Source organism: Rissa tridactyla, chromosome 1 (assembly GCF_028500815.1).
Source record: "Rissa tridactyla isolate bRisTri1 chromosome 1, bRisTri1.patW.cur.20221130, whole genome shotgun sequence".
NCBI classification, from domain to species: Eukaryota; Metazoa; Chordata; class Aves; order Charadriiformes; family Laridae; genus Rissa; species Rissa tridactyla.
The window spans coordinates 180,317,048-180,335,877 of NC_071466.1; the positions used below are offsets into that span (position 1 = coordinate 180,317,048).

The 18,830-nt window shown below is 40.5% G+C and overlaps 1 long non-coding RNA gene across 1 annotated transcript; it reads left to right on the plus strand.

The window, feature by feature from the left end:
- Positions 1-15: 15 nt before the first annotated feature.
- Positions 16-17,450, plus strand: LOC128900115 (uncharacterized). Its single transcript, XR_008463205.1, has 3 exons — positions 16-235; positions 366-494; positions 16,963-17,450. It is a non-coding gene; the product is annotated as an uncharacterized LOC128900115 (long non-coding RNA).
- Positions 17,451-18,830: the final 1,380 nt, after the last annotated feature.

Consider the following 18,830-nt stretch of genomic DNA (forward strand, 5'->3'; position numbering starts at 1 on the left):
CGCGGGGGGCCGCTGAACGGTGAGGGGAGTGAGGGTAGCGGCGGCGGCTCTGTCACCCGGCCCCGGCTCTGTCACCCGGCCCGACACCGTCACCTGGCCCCAGCCCTTCATCCGGCCCCGGCCCGTCACCCACCCGGCGGGGGAGCCGACAGGCAGCAGAGAGTGCACCTCAGAGCGGTGCAGGGGCCAGCTATGAGGGGAGGCGTCCGCGAAGCGGGTCTTACTGGTTTCTCAGGTAAAAATAAATAAATAAATACATACATATATACATAAATAATAAAGAACTAAAGCTGTAATTGCACGCACGTCTTTGGAAAGGATTGGCTCAGTCGGTTTGGCGTGGTTTGTTTTAAATTTCTTGCCAGGCAGCCGCCGTCGGTTGTGTTGTAGCCAATGTACCAGTGTTACTTTAAACACTTGCCGTGGTAACTCGTCTACAGCTACTGAAGGTGCTCTGTTTTCATGAAGTACACAACGTGCAACTGAAAGCAAAGGTAAACGGTGTATATATTAAAAGAAAAAAATGCAGCAAAAAGAAATGTGGGAAAGAAGAAGGAGAGAGGGTGCCACACCTGCATGTTGTGCAGGTTTGTGGAAACACCACTCCTGTTAGCCAGTGCAAAAAACCACCACACATTTGTTCTTACTGTCACTACCCATACGTCATCTTGTCCGCTGCCTGTTTACAGACCAATACATGTGACAGGTCTCGGTCCAGAAGACCTTGTAATTTACAGTTAATCTTGAATGTGTAATTACTGTCCCAACACATGCACAAATCAAATGCATTGGTCTCAGAGCGGCCAGCAGCCTGCACAAAACTCTCAGCTTTGTCTCAGATCGTGCTACACTTCCCTGTTCCTTGGCCTTGCCCTAATTTCTGACCTCTCCACCAAACAATGCATAACACTGAGTTACTTCACAGAACTGATCTGTCTATCTTACTTTCTCAGGGGTTATGCAACTCATGTTTTGACTGTGTTTCAGTTTATCTAAAGTCTTCGTCAGGGAGAATGAATCTTGCTCTGGCAGTTGCTCACCTTTCTTCCCTTCCCTTGACAGTTACTGGTTCGTTGCAGAAGTGGCAGAAGCAAATGGATGACAGTACTCCACTTCCCCAATAATCATTTAATCTATAGTTGTATGAGAGCTGGAGAAGCTGAAGTCCATGCAGAGATTTTCTTCAGCTGTACGTCCTAGAAAGGTGACAATATCTAGAAGGAAAGGGAACACAACTGTGGTTTAACATTTGTACCATTGCAGCTGTTGGCTTCTGTGCATGTGAGTCAGCGCTCAGAGAGCTGGATGGATAAAGCAGAGGGAATGGGATTTTCCTATAGCTGAGTCATGTAATATGTGAAGTCATGTAGCAAACTCTCATCTAACAGACTGTGTATGTTCATATCCCTTCAATGTAATATATCAATGGGCTACAAAGCCATGAGCTGTTCTTAAGATAAACATCTGCAGGATTCATTGTGACCTTCAGGTCCTCTGTTACGCAGACTTGCCTTAAAGTCCCCTTGGCTTCAGTTGTTGATCTCGAATCCACATCCAGCTAAGTATTTGTACATTGCAATTTTTTCCATAGCCCTCTCAGCAGTGTCTGGATGAGCAAGGAATAACGTCTGTTTTGCTGGGTCATTTATTTCTTTTTCTACTCTCTCTAGCTCTCAGCATGCCTTTACCAGCTCATGTGAATGGCTGCATTTAAACTAATATCTGGATTTTTATTAAATTTGGATAACACAGTGTCTCTTCGACAGTCAAGTTCAATGTCTTCATCAAAGGTGAAGTGCCGGTTTTGTTCACCTGTCAAATTAGTCATCTTCACCGTTTGCCTGAGTGTTATCTTACCCAGCTCACCCAGATTTACTGCCAGACCAATTCTGTATTTAGGTACTGGAACTTTGCCGTGCTCTGTGTCTCTCATATCTTTTTCCAGGTGGTTCTTTGGCTTCTTTAGACCTTGCTGTGTCTCATTCCTGCTGAGAATTTCTAACTGGTCACGTTGTTGTTCCTTCTCTTTCCCACTTCATAGATGTTTTGGATCCATGACATATTGGTTGCTGGTCATATCTACAATAATTTTTGTCGTCCCAAACTGAGATTATTGCAGCTCTGTCCAGATGCTCTGTCGATTACTAGTCTTTCAAAGATTGCGTAGCTGCTTGCAGACTTCTGCAAATACTGAACTTACATTGCTTTAAGTCCTTTGATGGCATCTTCAGTTCTGTTTTAGATCTTCCTAAACTTTCTTTCGATCAACTTTGAAGTCAGAGATCTTCTCTGTTGTTTCACTAGAGCTCATTTTCTCTCTTTTTAAAAATTAGACGCTGCTGACACCTTTAAAGCTTTTCCAGAAGCAGTTAGCCCATAGCTAAAATTTGTAAAATTATTATTTTAGTAGCTAAATATTTCAATTTGTTTGCTTCGGCATTTCTTATATGGTCTTATACAGTGGCTACTGGGTGTGCTAAATGCATGGCTTTTCTGAGGCAACAAAAGTAATCATACATTTCATCATTCTCTGATACATAACTGTTTTACCCAATTAAATGTTCATTTTAAAGGTGTTAAATTTTAGGTCTATTTAGAATTAACTCCTTTATTAATAATGAAACTTTCACCCCAAATGAAAATTTTCAGGTTAACACCTCATTTTTATTTAAAAATTAGAAGGTCATATAAATATTTTGGAAAAATTCTTAGTCTTTGAAGAGGAAATAAAATTGAACCGCATCAGATATACTGTAGCTTGTATTTCCAGAAGTTCTCATTTCAGTGTCTTAATGTATTTCAGTGTCGGTTCATAGACCCCTCTTGTTCCAGTTCCTGGATTCTTACAAGATAATACCAACATTTTGTGGTGGGTTTTATGATGAAATTTGGACTCTGCTGCAGGTCATGTGCTTTTGCCTGTCACCTACATTGATTTAGGCAGTGTTCGGTTCTGTAAGCAAGACAGCAGTGCAGTCACATACAACATTTTAACAGCAGATTTATCTGATTAGGAAAGTGATCCCTTATTTATCCGGTATTCTTTCTTAATGCTTGGACCTGACAAAGAAAAGAGGGAACTCCAAATTCTGCATTATGTTTCTGCAATTTCCTTTCATATGTTGTTCAGAGATTCATGGCAACAAACTTCTCAAGGGTATAAAGTGAAGGAGTTCTATTTCTTCTTCCCAAGAACTTTGGAACCTATCCCATTTCATGAATAGTTTGTTTTCTTGTCCGAGAAGTCTTTTCTGCTCAGCATGAGAGGCGTATACCTGAGCATGAAGCCTGGATGTATTTTTGGAGATGGATACTGATTCAGATCCTTAATGTTTCACCTCTAAATTCTACTCTTGAAGTAAACATAGGAGAGTAAACAGTTTCTCTTAAAACCATAGCAACATCCTCATTACAAATCATAGAACCTTGCAGACGCTTTGTTTTGTAATAAAGGAGGCCTTTGATATTGCTATAGGCACCACCTAACCCAGCTATAGGTGAGGGTTCTATTATAAACACTGTCTTTCGGGGTTTATGACTCAGCAGCAAAAGCATGTGTCTGGTTGAAATGTGGTACAGAAGCTCACTCTGCTGTAAGAGGCTACCTAGAGTGTAATTTTATTTTGACACACACACCCCTCTTTCCAAATTCCATTTGACACTGTGTCAAAAACTTCTTTAAAAAAAAACCCCACGCATTCAGTCTATAACAACATTTCAGGAGCTGGAAAACAGATTTACAAAGAGAGAGAGTTGGACTTAGTGTGCTAGGTGAACAGAGTAACGCCAGTCACGTCACGTTCTGCCTCCCCTCATGTGTGGCATGCTAAGTAGAATGACTCTTTGTATATCAAATCAAGAAGTTTTTGTTTTCACAATTGAACAAATCCCTTGCATACAGTAAGGGCTATATAGCAGCCGCTTATGGCCTGATCCTGCACTTCTTAAGAAAGAACACCTCCCCAGTAAAGTTAATAGTCTTTTCTTTTTTCAGAAGGAAGTACAAGATCGAGCCAATAATTTAAACCAGTAGTTCACTACTTCCTTAAGTATTGTCATCATTAGTTAAGTTGTCATCATTTCAGTTAAAAATGGAAAAAAAAAGAGTTCAAATCCAAAAGTAAATAAAGGCGTCTTGCAGCTGGACATTTTAATTCACATAATGAAACTTTTGCTGAAATGACTGCTGGAATATGACAAACCTTCTGCTTTTATTCCTGTGGTATCCAGGAAAAAGTGGAGCAGACCTGGTCATTCAGGAATTCCTCATGTGGCTGTCTGTATTGTAATTTGGTTTTTCTCAGTTGTATAAATTGTCTTGTTCTTGTACAAATCTACCACTGACATGATTAAAAGATCCATGAACTCTAAGTAATGTACTGTGAAGGAGGGGATACTTCTTGTTGTGACAGTTGGTCAGTAGACTTTTAAAGATAATACAATGAGCTGCAAAAACACAATTTTAAACTTAGGTATTTTCTCTGATCTCATTTTAGGCTGAGCTTGCTGTCTGAGATGCTATGTATTTTAGTCCTTGAGATATTAGATATTTGGTCCCTTGCCATTTGAATATTGAAAGCCTGAAAAACACCATTGCAAGTGAAGCTGCCTTTTGGGTCTCCCAAGTATATATACAAATTCAGTTCTCCTCACAAATTAATGTTCTGCTTAACCAAATTGAACTGTTTCCATTCCCCTAACAAAGGCTGCCACACGCAGTTCCGTGTAACTTCTTGCTGGCTGTTTCCCAGGAGGAGCATCAATGTGTTGACTGCAGAATGTACACACGTCTGTTTCCAACTAGCCTGTGATAACCAAGTGGGACGTAAATCTAATTAAATGCAAAAAAGCTTCAGTGTGTTGCAATAACGTTCAAGATCTGACTTCAGCTGACAAAAGCAAGGAAATTCCAAGTGAAGATCGCTGCTATGTCCTTACTTCACCCCTTTGTATTTCAGTTTCAGGACCTCAGAACCGTGCACGCTTGACTATGTGCTATGTACAAAACAGTGTTCAAAGACCATTGTCACAATGTCAGACTTTTAAAAATTAGGCAACTTGTGCAACTGTAATTTTGACTCCCTTATAGGCTCAAAGTAGGATGGAATTAAGTAGCCTATCATATACCATTTTTCTGTTTTGCCCCTTCCTCATTCAGGACACAGAATAGATAACTCTTACAGGAGAAAACAGCTGGTTATTTTAAATTTCTGCATGCAGCAAGTGCCCTTAGCCTTAGTTATTTATTCGTTTAGGGAATAACTACGTAGGTATTCTTTGGGCATTTGTCATTGTGTTAGTTGATACTTCCTTAGCATTTGTGGAATTATTTCTGTGTTTCCTTTAAAATAGGAGAAATATAGTTTCATTTTACTTATAAGGGAGTGGGGATTAGGTCTACAGAGGGTCTTGGTACTGCACTGCTCAGATTTGTGGCAGTTAACATTGGATAGCCTTGCTGCTGGGTGAAATCAATCGCAGCTAGTTTTCTAGAGGGAATGGCTTAAAACTAGAGATGGGACGATTCAGACTGGACGTTAGGAAGAAGTTCTTCACCATGAGGGTGGTGAGACACTGGAACAGGTTGCCCAGAGAGGTGGTGGAAGCCCCATCCCTGGAAGTTTTTAAGGCCAGGCTGGATGGGGCTTTGAGCAACCTGATCTAGTGGGAGGTGTCCCTGCCCATGGCAGGGGGGTTGGAACTAGATGATCTTTAAGGTCCCTTCCAACCCTAACAATTCTATGATTCTGTCCAGATTTCCTATATGATACAGGGTGGAAGCAAGTGGGGGAACGGGATCACGTGGGATCCACTCTGAACAAGAAGCTGGCTAAACTGAAGTCACAGTGCTAAAAGATGTTGTAAGATGCCAGGCTTGTGTCCTGTTGTGTCCTACGAGCAGGTATTATGACTGCTATTGGAAAATTGGCAGATGGACTATGTGCCTTTGCCTCAGCCTCTGTGGTGCTAATTCAGGAATGTTGTTAGGTCCACACTGCAAGTTCATAACCAGGACACTGACAAATAGTCCGTTTTGCCAACGCAAATGGTATTTCCATGCAGAGGCAGAGCAGGCAGGCAAGTACAGCTGCAAAACTTACCAGTGTGTCTCTCAGCATCCTCAAAACTAACTGATTTGGAAGGAGCTGCTTGCTCTTCTTGGAGTTCACTTCAGTAAACTCATGTTAGATGCCTATAAGGGGGTTGCTCTATACAGGACATGAACATCTAAGGGGTAGGAGAAACCATCCTGTCCTTTCCCTATAGTTCAGTGATTAGAAACCCCGGAACTCTGCTTGTGGAGGACTTAGGTTTGGTTTCATCGTCCATCTATGAACATATAAATTAACATTTTCTTTCGCTCAGGGTGTGCTATAACCATCATATGGCTATTACAGCTTCCTTAATCCTAGCCACTGAAATAGTTTAGTTGTGACTGTCTGGGCTGGACCTTTAGGAGTAGAATTATCTTGCTGGCAAGTAAAAGAAGCTGTCAGAGATGTTTTGGGAACCTCACTGAAATAAGAATTTATGGAATGTAAGCACCTCCATAGCTGGAAAGCAACTGGATGAGAATTTTGAAGGCAGTCATTTTGGATTTAAGGATCATAAGTGTTAATTTTCAGCATCTGAGTCCTCTTACTGCTGTAGTCACCGAGACTTGTCTCAGGTCACGCAAGCAAATCGGTGACAGCTGGGGTGAGGCTTCAGCATACAGACAAATACGTCAGACTATGGAAAAATCAACATGGGTTTTTGTAGATAGAGAAGCTTTGTCATAATTATGAAGTTCTGTGACGAACAACAAACTGATAAACCAGGGTGATATATTCATTGTAGTGATTTCAAAAGAGCTTTTGGCACAGTCCCTCACCAGTGCTGCTAAAGAACATTAGCTGCCATAGGTTAGGAAGGAAGGCTGTCTTGTGAATTAGTAACTAGCTGAAAGAGAAGGGTTAATGGGGTAGCAATAAATAGTCATTTTTTACGCTGCGGGAGAGTTACGATTGGACTCCCACAGGGATTCATGCTGGGACCTGCACTAGTTAGCATACTCAGAAATGGTCTTGGAAAGGGAGTGAGTAAGGAAGCAGCACAGTTTGCTGCGGATGCAAAATCCTTTACAGTAGTGGAGTATGAAGCTGACAGCAAGGAGTTGCAAAAGGATCTCATTCTGCTGAGCAGCATGGGTGTTAAACTAGAAATTGAAATTCAGTCTCAATCAACGTAAGGTAACGCATACAGGCAAACCCAAACTTAATTATATGTGCCTAGTGCTGAGTTCTACATGTGCTGTTACTGCTATAGAAGGAGTTCTTAGGGTCTCTATAGGTCATTCTTTGGAAACTTAATTTCCAGCTCCAGATCAAAAATACCAAGAATTATTAGAAAAGGAAAACAGAATGGAGCAGAAAATGTGGTGACCTCTTTGTGGAGATCAGTGGTGTGGCCACATCTAGAGAACAGTATGAAGCTCTGGTTTCTCAGGTCAGAAAGAAGGTAAAGGTAGAAAATAGTAATAAAACAGAGAACAGGTTCTGTTTAAAAAATGAACCTTTCAATTTGAAAAAGACAAAAGTGACAATGCCTGGATGACTGAGGGAAGATAATTTAATTATGTAAAATGGTGGCTTGTGGAGAAAAGGTAGGGAGCTTTTATTCACTATTTCTAGTAAGCGGGTACGCAGGGGAAATCATGGACAGCAGGTTTAAAACAACCAAAAGGTAGTCTTTTTTTCAGATGCTGCAGAACTAAAGTATGGAGCTCACTGCTTCCAGAAATGTGGAAGCTAAAACTATAATTACTTTCAAAAAGGGATTAAATTCAAGAGGGAAGCAGTGCATTGGCAGCTAGTAAATGGAATGGAATACAGTGTCCTTTGGTTCAGATTTTCCCTAACCAATGATTTACTGAAAACTGATTACGTATCAGGAAGGATTGTGCTATACCTGACCTGTTCCTTATACTCTCTTCCTGACTGTTCAGTCCTGGTCATTAAGATCAGCAGTGAGTTAGGCATGCCTGTGTAGGCTGATGCAGTATGGCCATTTTACAGGTAATACAGGAGAGAGATGCCAAGATGGTCAGGGGACTGGAAAATGGTGTATTGTAGAAGACTGAAAGAACTGAGACTGTTCAGCCTTAAGAAGGGTGGCTAAAGGAAGAACTCACTACTGTTGCTTGCATGGAAGAGCAAGCCAGATTCTTCTCAGGTAGACTGAGAGGGAATGGACACAAGTTGCAATATGGGAAATTCTACTTAGATACAGAGATTGATTGATTGATTGATTTACTTACTTACTTACTTACTTATTTTTACCATGAAGGTGGTCAAATACTGGAACAAGTTGCCCAGAGAAGTTGTGCAACCTCTTTCCTGGGAGATTCTCAGAGCTTGACTAGACATAGTCTTGAGTAATATCTGCTCCAACTGGCCCTGCTTTGAGCAGTAGGTGGCCCACGGTGGCCTCCTGAGGCCCACTGCAACCTACGTGGTTCTGTCTTCTTAAGATAGGTTCTTACCACGTGCTTGTGCCCTAACTATACAGTATTCCATGTGGTATATTAATTGACAAAAGTGGAATATATTTGGTCTGGGTTAACTAATATACATTAAAACTCAGTGCAAGAACAGAGTGGGGACAAGACACTTTGGATTTGCTATAAAGAAAGTCAGAGTCAGCTGTGGTGCTTTCTGTCTAGTGGCTTGACAGTAGTCATTAAAATACTTTGTAAAAATACGTCAAGAAGAGGAGGTATTTGTCAGGGTGCAGCTATAGCAGGACTCACTGTTGTCCACACTTAGTTTTTGGTTTTTACTTCCAATGTCTTCTTTAAACAAATGATACATAAATAGTTTGTCAGATGCTGAATGATGGGGAACACCTAGCGTAGCGTCTGCTGCCATGTTGCACGCTGTCATTGTGTAAGTGCATGTTCTCTGCATCTGGATCAGACCCGTCTCCAACAAGAAAGCCGGTAAAAAGGTGTTGTTCTTTGCCTTGATTTCTCTACGTAGGGTCAGTGCTTCTTGGTATTTGGGTTAAGATTTTTGAAAGATAAGATAGTGCTGTTTGTGACTGCTTCTGTTCAACAGCTGGCATGCATGGCATGAACAAACAATTCAGACTACGAAAATACCCCAAACTGCCTGTTGCTGTTTTCTCCTGGAATAAGAACTTTTATTTGTAAGATGCAGACTCTGCTACAGCTCAGCAGCTGAACAACAGTGTATTCACCAACAACACTTACGGAATAAGCTGAGTCCTATAGTTTTAAAGAACAGATGCACTTCAACTTAATTGCAGTCAGGCCTGAATAAAAATTAAAGGGTTTGCATGTCTGCTAGTCTATATGTGGGTAGAAAGGCAGTGAGGTTAAGATAATAGGCTCAAAATGTATTCTCAGAAAACATTTAAAACCACAGCAGGGTGTGATTGTATGCAAATAAGTATTTTTGCAATAGCAGATTAAGCACCTTATGGAATTTGTACGGAAAACTACATGCTTGTACATGATGCAAAGTATGATTAAGCACCAGTGTGTGGAGTTTTTGCCTTTGGTAAAAAATTAAGGCAGATTTAAATCAATCAATGGTTTTCTCAGTCTTTTCACAGTGCATGTTGTAAGTTATGAATGGTGACTACTAGAGAGAAAATGTTAAAAATAACACTACTTTTTTCCTGGAGCCTGCATCCTTGCAAGAATACGTCCTGCTACAGTTTCCAGTCAAGAAAAACATTGCAGTAGCAGAAAATTCTGCCCATAGAATGGCAACATATAGGATCTGAGACAATGAGAAAAGAAAACTAACTAGCAAACTGATGTAAACTTTTACTAGAACAGCTGTTACTGGTATGTATTTTGCCATCCGTTTACAGAATGACTTACAGAATGTTTTTTATAAAACCCTCAAAGTATCTTTGTGATGGTTTTCATGAATGGATGGATTAGTCATTCTCGGTTCCAGGACGACATTTAAATAAACTTTTTTTTTTTTTCACACTGAGAGATTGCTAAATTGACTCTGAGGGGGACCCAGTGCCTATAGGGGCAGCAGGTACTTTCAAAAAAGCCAGCAGCGGTGGAAAGACCTGCATTGGTGTAGGCAGATAATCGCTGCTCTGCTTGGTCATTTGCATAACGAAGGGACATTGTGGTTGGCAGAATGACTGAATTGTCTTTGGGAAGTGGTCTTTAAAGTCAAATTCTAATCTACTTCACAGACCACAGTTAGGTATCTGCCTTTCTGAAACTCCTTTCTCTGACACACAAGTTGTTGTGTCCGGTGCAATGAAAGAGATACCCTGGCTTTTTCAAGAAAATTGCCTTTTGGTGTTCTCAGGAAGAACATTTAAAGGAACATTTAAAGTTGCAACCTGGATTTTTTCCCCTAGTAGCGATGGATCCGATTTAGCAAAATCAGATATAATTGTGTTTGTTCTCATCCAGGGTTTTTCCTATCTGGAGTAGAAAAGATAAAATACATTACTTCAGATTAACTTTGATGTAAATAGTGAAGTAAATTGGACCCGCAGTGACCTTCAGTGACAGTTTCTCTGGGGTGGATATATTCCTTTATGCAGGAAATAAAAGCTTCTCTGAAGAAGTCAAATTGTCACATTGAAAAATAGTGAAACACGCTCTCGTTCTGTCTTCCAAAACAACTCTGCCTGCTCAGCAGTAAATCTGCAGAGGGAACCCAAGCTCACACTGGCAGGATTATTCTTCTTTCCTGCCTCTTAATCATAATTTGTTAGTGAAAGCAGTGGTCAGAGAAAGTGCAAGATCAACAGTTCTGAACACTGGTGCAGCAGGCTTCACTCTCCTTCATTCATGTGCCTTTGTCCCACGTACTCCAAAATCGCAGCTGGAAGTGAACGGATAACTCAGCATCGTGATTTATACAGACAGATGAAAATCGGAGGGCTCTGAAAGATGTCACCTACCCTTCTCTTAGGGTCTCACTCCTGCTTGGAGGAAGGCTCAGCTTCTGAAGCCGCTGCTGAACTACTGATCACAGCCTGATGTTTTAAAAGAACAAAACCATAAATGCCAGGGTTTTTTTTAATTTCTCCCCGGTATATTAGGAGTGGGCTTCTTCAGGAAAGCAAGAACCTTCTTACTATGCGGGCAGAAACCACTAAGTGAGGGTAACGGGCCATCCAAGGTGAGGAATCACTCCAGTCCTTGAAAAAATTACTTTTAAAATTAGAGTTGAGACAGCCAGCATAAAAATCTGTGAGATAACTTCGGGCAGTTCCCTTAGAAAAGGCATAGAAGAAGAAAGGGCGAAGTATGGCAAAGCAGAATTATTGGTAAGGGAATGTAAAGCTGCTTTTACGGTGCCTCATTTTGCAGCCAGTGTATTATTTCTCACTTTTAGGACTGCCTAAATTCACACATAAAGCTAGTAGAAGCAAACTACATAATTGCGTGAAATAAGGGAAATAAAAGCAGACTTGCTAATTTAATGGTATTTTAAGCAATAATTATTTTAAGCAGAAACAATTAGATTTCCCTTCAATTACGTATAATAGCATATATTTTAAGCCAAATCAGGGACAGAATGAAAATACATACCAACATCATTCTCTCACGCAGAAACAAGTATAGGGAAGAGTCTGAAGGATGGAGACCAAGGAAGTCCCGTTCATGGAATTTTTCCAAAGCAGGTGGGACTAGCTACTGCAGAGAGGTATTTATCCCAATTGTGTTTGTTATTCCATACTGCCTCTTAGCAGGGGGAGAGGAAGACGACAGGACAGGTTTTGCTTTTGTGAAGCACTTAAAAAAATGGCTTGTCTTTATATTAAAGAACACAAAAGAAATAGATCTTTAAGGTGAAGTGAGAAAAGCTGGAAGTTTATGAGTCTCGGGGAAGTTCGTTCCACTGCTAAGGAAGCTTCGTCCCCCTCATGGAAGAGAGCTTCAGTGTGGCAGAAGAACCAAACTGGTAACTGCGGACCATAGGTGACCTTTGATGGTTTTTTTCCTTCTCTCTGTCATACCCTTGGCCTTCCCTGAGATGTTCAAGTAGTTGCTCTTTGTGTTAGAGCTCAGGGCAGGCTGCGTCTGGTGTTATTTAAGACCCACTTGTCAGTGCAAACCTCAGTGAAGCAGCCTGAAGTATTTGGGTTTTTTTTGTTCTGCATTCACAACCGGCGGATACAGGCTTATTTCGTCAAACTGAGAGTTTTTGTTCTTAAGTTTTCTTCTCCAGGCTACTTAGTTCTGTACCAAACAACTGCATGCCCACTCCAGCCCTCAAATCAAAGCCTTTTTGATGCAAATGGGAGATTTTCAGAGCATTTTGGCTCAAGTCTTATTTCCATCTCTCCTTTTTTAAAACAGTAAGAACAATTTTCATGCAAGTGACTTGCAGGAATACTAATTTTTTAAAAGCAGCCTATTTTGTTAAAGCTGGTGAAACCCATAGACAGCAGTCGCTTCACGTACCCACTATAATCAGACTGAGTTGTGTTGCCACAGGATGAGAACTGAATGCTTCTTCAGTTCAAAGTGGATGAAGGGTATAATTTTAGAGCTGAAAGACGTTGCTTACAGTTCAAGTAAAGAACTGCAATTTATTATACCACCCATCCTATATTGCCCATGTAGATTGAAGGCCTTCAGGCCTGGAACTCTGCCTGTGCATTTTGCATGTACAGTATTCTCAGGATATGATATAAATAATAATATATCAGCAGGGGAGGGAATAGCCCAGTGGAGCAATCCACAACTGAGCGAACCTCTCAGATATTATGGAACAAGGCCAGCATTACTTCAAAAACATTTTTTTTTAGACAAAGTCAGTCAAATGCCTAAATTAAAATCCCACTCAATTGCTTTGATCTTATCAGATGCAGTATCTGTATGTTCATTTAATAAGCCTCTCATGCATTTTATCTTTATGCTTAATTTAAATATGAGAAGCAAACACATTTTATATAGTTGTTATTCTCCAATTACTACAAAAGCTTCTTAGAATCTTTGATCATGAGAATGTTATTTCAAATCTAGTTCTGCTTCACAATTACAAAGTGTCTTTACTGAAGTTAGTTTGGATGCAATTCTAGTCCAAGTGGAGTAAACCACAGTCAGTCCTCGAAAAACAGATATGACTCCAGAGCAGCAAAGAGATCAGAAGACACCCGGGTAACTGAGTTGATTTATTTGGTGGTGGGGTTTTTTTAAGCAGAAATTCCAACCAAAGCTGTAATGATAACAAGTAAGTGTCTGACACAGTGCATCAGTGATTTAGCACTAGATGCAGTTTACAAAATGTTACTAGTATTAAACTACTGTAGGTAAGCAAATTTTATTTTTTGTGTCAGGGACGCTACAACAGAGGTTCAGCCACAGGGGTTTGGGTTTTGGGGGTATTTTTACACAAGACCACGGAGAGGTGACATGGGTATAAAGGCTGATAACCAAGTTGAACGTGCTTGCGTGTGGAGGGCTGTGAGATGATTACAAAATGTTTTAAGAGTTGTCACACAAACTATCTCTAGATTTCGGTAAGGCCCTGAAGCTAGCACTCTACAGCAGCAGTGTCAGATAAAGCTCTGGAAGGAACAGCAGCAGCAAAACCAAGTTATACTTTTGTATAACTTTTTGCTTTTTGCCTTACAGATCATTTTGCTTTAGTGCTCCTTGTTGAGTAGTGAAGGAGCTGTAGCACAGAACTGAGGAGAGAGATGGAACTTATAAAGGGCAAATCTTTGGGTAAATGTACAAAATACACTACAAGAAAATATTTGTACTGCAAAGTCAATAAGAGGGCATACAATAGCAATGGCTAGGTGACATATTGAAAAAAATGGTTTGTTTTAATTTATGCATAGATACCTATCAGACTTCCAAAAGCCGTAGCTTAATACTTGTAAAGGAATGCTGTAAATATCATGAAATATAAAACATTAGTGAAGTGGCCCTTTTCTCAAGTGGCCCTTCTACCTTGAAAACGTGGCTTCTCCATTTACTGATTTATTGCCTTCGTTCACCAGAGTTCTGATTGGAACCTACTGCCTTCACAAGGGTTGAAGATCAGGTTTATTCAGTACTAAGTACTAAGTACTAAGCATTCAGTACTAAGTACTAAGCATTTCCAGCTCCAAATGCAGAGGCAGGGCACTTGCAAGCATTTAGTACCATATGAGGTCAGATTAGACTGTGAACGAACTTTCACTAAATTTCACTTTTCAGATAATGAAACCATGAAAAGTTTTACTGCTTTTCCATCTTAAAATATACATTGTGTTTCAGCTTGTTCCAAGAAAGTAACACTGAAACTCGTACAAATATCATCTTTACAGGAATGACTTTGTTTCTGTCTTTTATCCTTGAGGGGGGAAAAGCCAAACACTAGAAATAATTCACAGCCTTAGGAATCCATCTTCTCTATCCTCAGCAAATGCATGAGGACAAGGACTCATTGCTTGTTCATTAATAAAAAGTAAGTAAAACTCAAAACACAGTTTATTTTTAATTTAGCTAGACTGCATTAGCTATTTGAAAGTGCAGACTCATGACTGTTAAATACTGCAGACCGAATCTAGCAGGAAAGAGGACTAGCGGACCGATCGGCCATGAGATGCTCAAAGAGTACAAACTCCTACCCAAGAGCAGTGGCCGCAGGCTGACGTGCAGGCCTGGCAGCTGAGTCCACAGCGAATCAGTTTTTGCACCCTGATATTGCACACAACGTTCTGTAAGTGATCCGGGGCCGTGCCCACGTTCATCTAACTCTGCAGGCCCTGGCTGTTGCTGATAAGGACGGAAAAAGGAAGATTCAGAGCAACCACAAAGCTTTGCAAAGCAGCGGAGGCTTTGATCATTTCCAAACACTACGTGGGAGGGTGGCGGAGTCCAGTCTGTCTAGTTTAAGTGCCTGTCCTGTGTCTTGCGTCACCACGCACATGTGCTTAACCTCTAGCAAGTAGGAAAAAAAATCAGTTCCAATTTGTCCCATATATACATTTCTTCTACAATCCCCAAAAGGCGTGTAACTTCTGAAGGTAATGGGAAATTAATTCCGTTTAATTTACACATGTTCATTTACTAAGGATCTAACCCTTTTCTGAGATGGCGGCTTTATTCAGCTTGGAAAAAAAGCGCTCGATTTGTTTTCTCCAGTGCCCTAATTACGAAGCGCGGTTATGGTTTTCCTTTGCCGGTTCCCTCTCCAGTTCTAGAGAAGTCTCGCAGAGCTGAGCACACTGAGGACAGCAGCGATGGAGAGTACTCTCATGGCCTCATGGTTAAGAACTTCTAAAACCATGAGATGCAGATTCAGTCTTCCTCAGGAATATTTAGTTTACGGAGCAAATGGTTTAACTACTACACAGACTTCCATACAGAAACCACGAAATAACACCAAAAGTGAAACGTGAGCCCCTCAAACCAAACTTCTCAAGATTCTCCATACTACCTCTGAACCGGAGTCCAAGTAGCTTAGTGGCTTAGGATCTGAATGGAGCTTTAGGTGGGGCATAGTTATCACTAATCAGGGCTGTGATTAACACAAAAATGACCTGCATTAATTCTTGCTTTAATAAAGATAGACAGGAAAAAGGAGCCACATGCTGGCCCTGCTACGTTGAACAGACCCAGCACATGGAACAGGAGAGGGCTGCAGCACTATTAAATCTACAAATTTTAAGTGCAAAAATTGATGCCCTTCTTACATGCAGAGGCATAAACTATGTTGTTTTAGCCAAGTCTTAATACCTGTATTTACCCAGCGTGCTTGTGCTTAAAGATGCAAGCTTAGAAATTATGGTTTAACTGTGAAGTGATTTCAAATCTTTTGTTTGGAGTCATTAAACTGAGGTGAAGTTTTGTCTCATCAGTTCAGCAGGTAAAGAAGACCTTGCTTAGCCATATGTCTTGTTTCTTGATCCTGTGAATAAAGATACCGGAATGTTTCACTGAGAAACTTGGAAGCGTGTTCCACCGTGTGCTTTAATAACATTCTAGATCAGAGGTTCAATGAAATATGCTATTGGAAATAAAGCTGAATTGTAGAGTGTGGAAAAAATGTGAGATTTGCCCGAATTAGATATGGAAGAAAAAAGCTATTGATCACTTCAGGTCAAAGTATTCCCAGAGCAGAAGCAGTAGATCAGATGAAATTTGTTTCTGTCCTGAAGTACAGAATTCTCCACAGCTGTGGGAATAAGAAGTGCCAGCCACTTGTTCAACACATGAACACCTTAAAAAGTATAGTAATTATTAGGGAGGGAGTAGGACAAATAACTGCATATTCCAATGCTAATGAGTTCTTTTTGTGGCCTAATCACTGGCCATTCCAGAGGTTTTTCCCATGAAAATTGAAATGTAGATTTTAATTTTGGATGTGTATTAGCTATTTGCATAGGCAAGACTTTCACTAGAAACTTGCATGATTTCATGTTCTAGCTTAAAACATTTAAAAATGGAAATAGTATAAATGTATCATAAATTAACATTAAAATAAATCCCAAGTAATTATATCACGATGCATATGTAACTAGAGTTTCTCGTCGTTGCTATTCTTTTTTACCATCCTAATTCTCTCTTCTTCACCTTGCTTAAGCTGTTCTTCCCTACTGTATTCAGGAAAATTAAGTTTTGACATACTTGGAAGCCAAAGGTTCATTCCTAGTATTCATTAAGCAGTAAGTAGTCAAAGAAGCTTAGTAACTCTATTAACATTAAGTTTAAAAATATAATTACTTTTACTTGGGGAGAATCAAGCCATTTTGCACCTCCAATTGAGTGCAAACGAAGTATGCAGTCCAGTAGAGTACCTAAGTTATGTTTTGTTCATTCATACTGTCACACAATCTTGGCCTGAAAAAGAAAAAAAAAACAACTAAGAACAACCTCAGAGATTTGTATTTTGAAAGCCTCTTCCTTTGCCAAATGAACAAAAATGGCAAACAAACATTCACACCTTTTTTTGCTTCCTGGCGCAGCACATCATTGGATTTGCTCACAAGGCTGCCGAACAGTTTCATAACGTGCAAGAGATAATTTGGTCACCCCTACAGAAACAAATACAAGTTGTCTCATCGGATGATCAAGTCTCAAAGAAAATGAGGTCAACCAAAGAGATCACAGAGCTGCCAAAATCCCAGTAATTAAAATGCCGTTGGGACTAGAGAATATTTTGGACATACCTGCCACCTGGTGTTTGGAAAACAACCCGATGTCTGAAAACAACCTGAAATGCTCTTAAATCTGTATTCCCATTAAGAAGCAAACAAACGCTGATGTATTTAATATGGATTAAATGCGTAAGCAGCAAAAGTCTGTTTAGACTGGTGTTACTACCAGCATCTGTCTGTTCCATCCAGTCCCTTCTCTACCAACCACAAAAATTCTCAAGTAAATCTTTGAATTAAGTGTATTTATGCGTCTCCTGTCAGATAATGGCACCTGTGAGGAGACACCTCCTGGGCACAGCCTCACACAGCTCCACGCTCTGTCTGTAAACTACCGGGTGCCAAACCCAAAGGCAGAGCAAAGAAGTTAAGTTATATGAGATGGAGCTAGGTAAAAAAGGGACTAGCGATAAATAATACTGGGTAGTAAGTCAAGTAAGCGGTCAGCGTCTGAAATTATTGCGGTGACTATTAAAGCGTCTTAGCTAAAATACTTAAAACCCCCAAGTCTTTATAGTGGAAGCAGCAATGGCTGCAGTAACTACCAGTTTTGCATGTTGGGTGCCTGAAGTAAACATTCTTCATTGGTAAAATTGGTAAGAGGAAGCATATAAACTGAGAAAAAACGTGTTTTGTCTTTACCTACCAAAGGGTTACTTCAAGTGGAGTGTAAAGCTTTGGTGTACTGTGCAAGTCAGCGATATCACGCTGGGCCTGCAGCACGACGACAGATTATTTTTTCCCCCCTCCTCTGCAAAGCAAATGTAAATACATCTGCGTTTCACAATTATAAGTCAGGATGAAACCACAGTCTAAAGTCAGTCTCAGCAATATAAATAGCTGGTGTTTCACTTTAGCACCCCTGGCAAGCACGAACTGTAACTATTTGTCTGGACTCACATCTTTGCAGGGCTGCCAAAAACAAAGCGGAGTGTAGTGTTTGGGTTTTTTCTTTTTCTTTAAGGCAGTGGAGGTCAAATGCAGCCACGTCCCTACGTGCCCCACTCTATTTCAGCTTGAGTAACTTTGAAAATGGTACACGCTAGAAAGTCATCCCTATGTTGTACGTTTGCTGTGTGCGCATGCTGTCTCAGGTGCTTGCATCGGCAGCTCTTAACAGCAGGACACGTAGGTCCCAACAAAACCTATTGATTTCACGGAGAACCATGCAGTTGCCTGTAGAGAAGGCAGCGATAAGTTTAATTGTCAAATACAGGAAGGTCGGGGGTTTTTTCACATTTATTTTCAAGCCAAAATCCTAAACCACTTAAATCTCATGCACTTTTTCCAGAGTTTAACTACTGCCTAATACAGGGCTCGGTTACTTTCTCAACATCTGAAGAAAGTATTTTCTAATGGAAACACAGAACATCATAAGGAACTTTGTAAAGCAGAAGATATTCTTCCTGTTTTCTGTCAGCAGTAACTGCTCAGCACGGACACATGTTGGGACGATTTTCTTGCCTTGTTATTAATGGGGGATCCTAACAACTCTTGCGTGATCTTTGCAGAGAGCACAAAGCAGTGGAAAAAAAATACGAAAAGTTGAAAGAAAAACCGTGAGGAAAAAGACCCGCCAACCACGAACAAAAATTACATCACTGGTCTAGCATGTTGATGGATACCAACGGTGGAGCCAGGATTGTTGCTTCTGTAAAGTTGAATACTCGGCTGGTTAT